Source organism: Salvelinus sp. IW2-2015, linkage group LG31, assembly GCF_002910315.2.
Source record: "Salvelinus sp. IW2-2015 linkage group LG31, ASM291031v2, whole genome shotgun sequence".
In the NCBI taxonomy this organism is placed as follows: Eukaryota; Metazoa; Chordata; class Actinopteri; order Salmoniformes; family Salmonidae; genus Salvelinus; species Salvelinus sp. IW2-2015.
Window position 1 is genome coordinate 10,195,255 of NC_036870.1, and position 8,155 is coordinate 10,203,409.

General features: G+C 44.6%; 1 pseudogene; it reads left to right on the forward strand.

Moving 5' to 3' along the window:
• The first annotated feature begins 4,224 nt into the window (after window positions 1-4,224).
• Window positions 4,225-8,155, forward strand: part of LOC111955483 (tenascin-like) — a 30,844-nt pseudogene continuing 26,913 nt past the window's right edge.

Here is an 8,155-nt window from a genome sequence, read left to right on the forward strand (position 1 = left end):
GCCGAGCGAGGAGCAGTAAGAGGAGGAAGGATGGGAAAGAGACAAACACTCAAATTAATTTCAATTCAATTGATTCCTAGAAATCAAAATGTTAAACAGGAATGACCCCTACCCTGGTAGATGGTTTTAACCACAACAGAATATCTTGCCAATGGAGCTCTTCAATTGTAGTCTACTCAGATTGCAAGGGAAAGAACATTAATCACATGGGAGTGGTAACAACAAGTGAGGAAGACGGCATCTGTAAAAACTATAAATTACTTTGGGGTGAGAATGTGGARGATACGGTAGGTGGGAAAGTCTGGAGGACAATGACGAGTGGATGGATGAGGAGTTGTACTATTGTGGGACTAAGGATGCGTTTCCATGGTTTTGGAGTTGGAAAAGAGTGTAGTCTACTAGGCGAGGATAGGGCTGGATACTAGGCGAGTTAGGGTGAGATACTTTTGAAAGAGACGAGAGTGTTTACTATGAGAATAACAGAATTAATGAATTTGGGAATGTGCTATGGGTTGGTAGATAGCCGATTGATAGTGCTATCTGCTTATGTCATCTGACTTTACTGTGAGCTTTCCATACGTTCAACCATGCATCTATAAAAGACATCAAGTTAGGGATGGTTCCCCTTTTCTCACGACAGACATCAGACAATTCCATATTTTCACTTCCCAGAATCCCTCGATACCCCTAAAGCCTAAAACCACATTTCAATCACAGCACAAATGAAATATATTATGACTGTTTTTATTACGGTACAGAAAATACAGTGAGGATGCATATTGCAAAAGTCTGAAAACAGATGCACTCACAAGCCTTATGTGCAAATGTACTGTCTGAAGAAGCAAATACGACTGATATAAAACATTCAGATTTTGTCAACTGCCAAAAAAGAGCAAACGGAAGATAACGAGGAATGTCTCACTAACATCATAAAMTGTCCAAGGAGAGGACAAAGATGAGTTCAAAAAAAGATTAAAGATTAGGCCCAGTTGTTCAAAACATCTAAAAATTCAGATGTTTTCCATCGAAATCCACCGCCCAAAAGGGACCCGTAAAGCACATAGAATTACATCAGAGAGAAAGAGGGAGAGGAGGGAGAAAGAGAGAGAAGTGAGAGAGGGAGGAAAAATTCTTGAAGTATGAGAAAATGTTACTGCTCTCCTCCCCTCTCTCTTTCCTTCTCCCTCCCGCTCTCCTATCCCCCTCCCTTTCTCATGGTCAGTCAATCAGAGCTTTCCAAGAGCAGGGAGAGGGAGCTTTGGACTGACTGACAGACATTGGTCAGGGAGAGAGGCAGAGTATCCAGGTAAGCCCTATGCATTTGTACTTTACATTAGCAATGCTTTTATGATCAAATTTATATTGACAATAAATGCCAAAGATGGTTAATTCATATCAATAAGAATTAAATCAATTCATTATTAGTTATATGAATAAAAAGTAGAGCTGAGTACATTATCTGGGCATCCTAGATGTACATTTGTAAGCAATGCATATTAGTATAAGTACTGAATAACTACATGAGGGAACGGTTTTAAACGGTAGGATCAAATCCATATGACTTTGGCCTGTAAACGTTTTATTACAGAAGTCTGTGATGTAGTTCATAGTGTCTGTGTAGACTTCAAATGGAAGCGAGTGAGTCACTAGTGCCAATACACAAAAGCATGCCATCCCTACCCGTTATACAATCCAAAACCACTCTACAAAAGGTGTATTGACAGGCATAAATAGTTTTGATATTCCATTGTATATTTTAATGTGTGTATGAGTGTGCTTGAATGTGAGAGAGCCGGAGGGAGGTGGGGATGTGGGAAGATGATGCAAACGCCAAAAAAGGATGCAAAGCAATTGGAAACACTTGACAGTCCATTTGACTAAGATATCTGCAGACAGAAGTGKTGTAAAATATATTGCTTTCTTTTGTGACTAGATAGTCATTACCAGCTGTGACAGGTATTCATAAGGAAACTTTTGGAGGATGTCAGTACTTTTGAGTCTATTACTGAGTTCCAGACAAGGATGGAAATCACAGAGAGTTGGAAACACCAGTTCCACTGTTAAAAATCCCCATGCTGCCTATCATTCAGAGAGGTGGCAGTAGGCACAGTAGTAGCTGAATTCCACAAAGCCTGGTCCCTGCTCAACTCTGTTGGAGGAGTTCATCAGAACTTCCTTCACCATGGAGTTGGGTTTCGTCAACTAGCGCAGTAGCAACCATCACTGTAGTAGCTAGGTGGACTTTAGTATTTTTTTCCTCTGCCTCTCCTTCCTCACTCTGTGATGTTAGCCGTATGTTGTGACTGCGAGTAAGGCTGGTGTGAAGTTTTGGTATTCCCGTGCCAGAGATATTATATGATTGTAAACCCTGAGCTACATAGCTTCGCGGGATTGGAAGCAGTGTAGCTCTGAGGGACTGAGTGAATCTATCCCTGAGTGATATGTGTCTGTGAGTCTCCTCATGCTGACAAGATACAGTGCATTTGGAAAGTATTCAGAACCTTTGACTTGTTCCACTTTTTGTTACGTTACAGCATTATTCTAAAATGGATTAAATTAATATTTTTCCTCATCAATCTACACACAATACCCCATAATGACAAAGCGAAAACAGGTTTTTAGAAAAAAATCATGTTTATTAAAAATAAAAAACTGAAATACCTTATATTCATAAGTATTCAGACCCTATGCTATGAGACTTGAAATTGAGCTCAGMTGCATCCTGTTTCCATTGATCATCCTTGAGATGTTTGTACAACTTGATTGGAGTCCACCTGTGGTAAATTCAATTGATTGGACATGATTTAGAAAGGCACAGYCCTGTCTAGATAAGGTCCCACAGTTGACAGTGCATGTCAGAGCAAAAACTAAGCCATGAGGTCAAAGCAATTGTCCGTAGAGCTCCGAGACAGGATTGTGTCGAGGCACAGATCTGGGGAAGGGTATTTCTTCTAAAAAACTGTTTTTGCTTTGTCATTATGGGGTATTGTGTATAGTTTGATAAGGGGYAAAAAAACATTTAATCCATTTTAGAATAAGGTTGTAACGTAACAAAATGTGGAAAAATTCAAGGTATCTGAATACTTTACGAACGCACTGTACTTGCCCACCAAGGGCCTCGATTTATAAGCTTTTTCCAGGCTGCCGGAAATGTAATAACATGTTGTCGTTTCCTGGTGCTATTTTGTTTCCTATTCTCTTTTACTGCCCCCTCATTTTTTAAATCTCTGTATATTTATCTATTTCCCTCACTCAACTCTCTAGGTGCTATGACGTTATGCTGCTCTTAATGCTTTACCTCTCTGGTCATTTGAGCTGTACTGCGTGTGCATAGATCATTTGAACATCATCCACTTTTGTGCATATACATTCTGGGGATGTTAGGTAGGTTGTGACTTAACCTAGTTAATTTAGAAAAGACATAGCACATGTTACTGGACACATAGCAGGTCGAGGCATTAGGCTGGTGATATGGCAGCCATAGCATTCCATATTGTGAAACACGGCAGGTATGAAAAATGCCTGAGAGGACTGAGGATAGGCTGGTTAGGGTTCAGTCAGGTGAGAGAGGGAGGGATTGTGGGTACACTGACCCTAGCCTACGTGGTACGAACTGAGACTGGCTCCAGGTCAGACAATTGCATCCAAACCCCCTGCTGGAATGAGGAAAGTGACCTTATTGGGTCCCAGCGGTAAATCACATTATCCTGCATGGCTCTACCCTGTCCAAACACAAGCTTAACCCACACCAACTGGGCCACCATCCTTATAATGGGCTGTTCACAAATGGAAAACTGTTCAGAACCAGTTTGTGGTTCCACATGTGCCACAATCACGTTGCCGTAGGAAAATAGGAACGCTGGTCACAGAGTATATTGAATTACTCTTCTAGATAAACATTTTTTCCAAGCTAACATGCTGTGTTGACAGGGCCATAAACAACTAGAAGGCTATTCCAGCTCACTATAGCCACTGTGATAGTTGTTGTGCTTACATGAATTCAGGTGAATGTTTATTCTTAACTGTCTTGTTTCCCAGGGATACAGTGGTGACGGTTCTACAGAGTCACATGAATAAGGCAACCTCTTGATGACAAAAACCCTTGTCTTGTAGGCACCTCCACAGCAGAGTTCATCCCTCTGCCCCAGCCTTTCTTTGATAACTGTAATCATTTTTTAAGCGAATTGCCATCCCCCTCCACCTGAAGGCGACTTCCTGCCCAAAATGCCTCTTTTCCCATCCTTCCTCCTCCTGCTCCTCGCCTGCCCTGCCCTCCTGACCCCATCAGGTTCCCAGAGCCTGCAGACTGGGGGTCAAAGGGCACCCAGGAACACAAAGCCAGAGGGTGGCGGGCAGCCAATCAAAGTGGTGATCTCTGAGGCATGTGTTCAGGGGGACTCCAGTCAGAACCAGGGAAAGGAACTGGACCTTGAGCCTGGTTCCTCTCTAGTCCTTACCCATCGGATCCGACTGGTTCCGGGGTCGTGCGGAGGCGGGTGCGAAGCCGAGTTTGCTGCCCTGCGAGACCGTCTGGAGAGGCTGGAGAAGGAGGTGTCTGCCCTGAGGGAGAAGTGTGGAGGCCCAGAGGGGGGCTGCTGCACGTCCCAGCAGAGCAAAGGTACAGTAGGACTGCTGCCATGTGACTCACTGATCAAATGGGTCTGGTTTTGACCATTACACAGAATCTCCTCATAGCTCCTCTCATCTCACTGAAATCCCCCAACTGGTTCTAATTTGAGCGTGCACACACACACACACACACACACACACACACACACACACACACACACACACACACACACACACACACACACACACGATCCATTACTGACCTCAATCATGATCACATTTATAAAACTGGCAGACTACAGCCATGCTCATATTATGATCTAACTGACCTGAGTAATGAGGACTCTACTAATGGGTTCGACCAATCAGAGCAAGTATAGAAAAAGGTCCAGCTCTAATTTTGTGCCCAATGTGATCTCAGACAATCCTCCTAATCTAGCTCTCCACCCTTCTCTCAATGTGGGACACTTTCTGCAAATGCAGGGATAGTTTATCCACTAATCTGTTTAAAATATCAATACACTCTAGCAATGTTCCTTCAAATTTTTGGGGGGCACAGAGTAAATTTCAGATCTGCTGAGTGCAAACTTGAACATTCTGAATATTCTGTGCAACTTCCAGCGCTCGTTTACTGTGAACAGAGGCTGTATCTGCTTTAAGTTACCGTTTTAACTGTGTCCAAGTAGGCTAATGTGTCTATTTGATCATAATGTAGGCCTACCTGAGCGGCCTACCATCAAAAACAATGGAGAAAATGCATTCCATAACATTTTAACATGGAAAAACCTGTTCTATCATTCAGCCTACAGTAGCAGCCAATGTGTGGTGTTCAATGTAGCCTACATTCCATGAGACTGAATAAAGAAAACATGCAGAGCTTGACATTAACCTGTTGATCCACTTGTCCTTCAGACAAGGAGGTGACTGAAAATGTTGTTGTGTTGTTTGATGCAAGAAACCACTTTACAAAATAAAATCCATTATTATTCCCATACCATTATTACATAGAATCAGACAAATTATGCTGCCCTATGTCTATTGACTACCTCAAAATACAACACTGCCCCTTTAAGACAAAAAAAACCTCTTTACCTGACTTGCTTTTCAAAGAGGTCTAGAAATGTACACTTTTTGTGCTCTTGTAGGAAGCAATCAGTCCCCCATTACTGACTACAAATGATCTATAACTGGGCTAATAACTCACTAACTAGTAAAGGATATGAACAAAATGTGCACACGTGGCTTCATGCAGATAATTCTATTTGATCTGGACTCACGACCACAGCTGTAAACACAGTCCAGTTCAAAGTAAACGGCACAAATCCATATATGGCAATGATCTATTTTCATATAGGCCTACTTGCAGCTCTGATTGGTTAAGCCGCACCGGTCTGTGTAGAGTATGGCCTGAGTCTTGCACAATAGAATCCTACTCTGATACGTTCTTGCATTGTTTTTTTCTTCTCTGTGTTGCATTGAAAGTGGTTAATATTGCGTTGATTCGATCACAACTGCCACAGTGAAGGGAAACGTTGATATTGTTAACTAAGAGGGAAAACTCTATAAAGTTGAGTGAAGTTCAATCTCGTGCTTCTCTCTGTGGGCTGATATTTCTTTTACACTCTGTGCAGCAGTCCCGGGACTACTGCGCGCCTGCACATGTGCGCAGCTTGSAGGGAAAATTGCACTCTGGTGTCTTACTGTTTTACTCTTTGTCTCTGTCCGAACCCCCTCTTTAGGCGCTGAGTGCTCCATGCAGCCGGAGGGAGACGAGTGTCCTAACGAGTGCAGTGACCAGGGACGCTGTGAGGACGGCAAGTGTGTCTGCTTCCCAGGGTTCAGTGGGCCAGACTGCAGTTTGTCTGACTGCCCCGGGAACTGCAATGACAAGGGGAAGTGTGTGAACGGCCAGTGTGTGTGCGACCCAGGTTTCACAGGGCCAGACTGCTCTTCAGAGTCCTGCCCTGGTAACTGTAACAATAAGGGGCAATGTGTGAATGGCAAGTGTGTGTGCAACACTGGCCTCATAGGGCCCGACTGCTCCACCAAGGCATGCCTGGTAACTGTAACAATAAGGGGCGATGTGAGAACGGCCGTGTGTGTGCAACACTGGCCTCACAGGCCCTGACTGCTCCACCAAGGCATGCCCTGGTAACTGTAACAATAAGGGGCGATGTGAGAACGGCCAGTGTGTGTGCAACACTGGCCTCACAGGCCCTGACTGCTCCACCAAGGCATGTCCTGGTAACTGTAACAATGGGGCGATGTGAGAACGGCCAGTGTGTGTGCAACACTGGCCTCACAGGCCCTGACTGCTCCACCAAGGCATGTCCTGGTAACTGTAACATAAGGGGCGATGTGAGAACGGCCAGTGTGTGTGCAACACTGGCCTCACAGGCCCTGACTGCTCCACCAAGGCATGCCCTGGTAACTGTAACAATAAGGGGCAATGTGTGAATGGCAAGTGTGTGTGCAACACTGGCTTCACAGGTCCTGACTGCTCCACCAAGGCATGTCTTGGAAACTGCAAAAACAGGGGGAAGTGTGTGAATGGCAAGTGTGTGTGTGATAGCGGTTTTACAGGGCCAGACTGTTCTACCAAGTCCTGCCCTGGCAACTGCAGCAACCGTGGAAAGTGTGTGAACGGCCAGTGTGTCTGCGATATGGGCTTTACGGGGCCGGACTGTTCCGCCAAAGCATGTCCCAATAACTGCAGCAACAAGGGAAGGTGCGTGAACGGGAAGTGCGTGTGTGAAGTGGGCTTCACTGGGCAGGACTGCGCCGCTAAGGGCTGTCCCGATAACTGCAGCAAKAAAGGGCGCTGTGTGAAGGGGAGGTGTGTGTGTCGCCGTGGTTTCACCGCCCCGGACTGCAGCCAGTGTGAATCTGGGTTCACTGGAGTTGACTGTGGCACCGGTAAGTCATCCAAATATTCTCCATAAAACACTCTCGACTGTAATTGGCTTTTATATTGTCCAGTGAAACAGAGAGCACAGTGTATTAGCCACAGGGCAGTGCTAATACATCAGTGTCCAGTCAGTGTGGCATATAGGGTGGCAAGTAGCTTAGCGGTTAAGAGCGTTGGCCCAGCAACCGAAAGGTCCCTGGTTCAGATCCCTGAGCTGACTAGGTGAAAAATCTGCCGGTGTGCCCTTGAGCAAGGCTCTTAACCCTAATTGCTCCTGTGAGTCACTCTGGACAAGAGTGTCTGCTAAATGAGTAAAATGGAAATATAGTATTCCCTTCTATCCAAGTCAACATACTGTTATAAATGTTATAACGCGTTCAATGACTGTATGTAGACCTCTACCATATGTTGCAGCTTGATGTTACTTACACAAGTTGACTTAATGGACTTGGAAAAATACATTTACATTGACTTTACAGTTAAATGGGGGAAATGTAACAGCTGGTCAAAAGGATGCCTTATTGCCTTTAAAATCAATTCCACGGTAAACATTGCATGACATTGTTGGCTTGAATGACTGGAACTAAGCACCTACCCCCCCCCCCTGTCTCTAGTCATGTCTGGTGTGTCCCAGCTCCAACAAGGACGTCACTGAATCCTCTGTCACCCTCTTCTGGA